Genomic DNA, 748 nt, shown 5'->3' on the forward strand with positions numbered 1-748 from the left:
GGCTGATGCGCAGGCGCTCGGCCAGCAGGCCGCACAGCAGCTTGCTGTAGGAGCGGTTCTGCGCGCCGCCGATCTTGCCGATGCTGTGCAGGCTGCAGAGCGCGCAAGGCTTGCTGGAGCCTCCGAAGGCCGTGAGCTGGTCCGGGACCACGTGCACCGCGATGTACTGGGGGGGCTTGCCGGTGGCCTGCGCCAGCTGCTGGGTGAGCTCGGAGAGGAACCCGTCCGGCACGGAGGCGCGGGGCACGTTGGTGTTTACGATGAACATCGGCATGATGGCAGAAGCACCCGGACACCCACGCAGAAGCACAAACACACGCGCCGTGGCCGCCGCTGAGCTACATGCCTGACTTCTCGGACACTACTGTGCCTTTTTCTTTAATAGGTAGTGATATTGATCAGTCTTGCCTTTTCTGCTAATACTTTGTTCCTCTGGTTAACTTCTACTGAGTCTTTGTGTCTCACTCAAATCCTGATTCCTCAGACAGGATTTCAGTGTGAACCCCCTTACCTCACAATAACCATCCCTTCATATTATTCTAGTATGCATTATTTCATATTCCTTATAATGTTATTTTTTCTTTGTCTATTTGCTTGTTTCCCCCACTTAACAATAAGCCTCTTAAGAACTGGTACTAGTTGATCTACTTTGATCACTACTGAATACCAAGGTCTTGAGCAGAACTTGGCACACCACAGGCATTCCACAAATACCTGACAATAAATGAGATTGAAGAAAAATCCAATA

The 748-nt window shown here is 51.3% G+C and overlaps 1 pseudogene across 1 annotated transcript in view; it reads right to left on the reverse strand.

Moving 5' to 3' along the window:
• Window positions 1–362, reverse strand: part of LOC105509134 — a 52,296-nt pseudogene extending 51,934 nt beyond the window's left edge. Inside the window, exon 1 of the transcript XR_001001390.1 lies at window positions 1–362. The product of XR_001001390.1 is annotated as a macrophage migration inhibitory factor pseudogene (transcript).
• Between the last annotated feature and the right edge of the window lie 386 nt (window positions 363–748).

Source organism: Colobus angolensis, unplaced genomic scaffold (assembly GCF_000951035.1).
Source record: "Colobus angolensis palliatus isolate OR3802 unplaced genomic scaffold, Cang.pa_1.0 Scaffold17, whole genome shotgun sequence".
NCBI lineage: Eukaryota > Metazoa > Chordata > Mammalia > Primates > Cercopithecidae > Colobus > Colobus angolensis.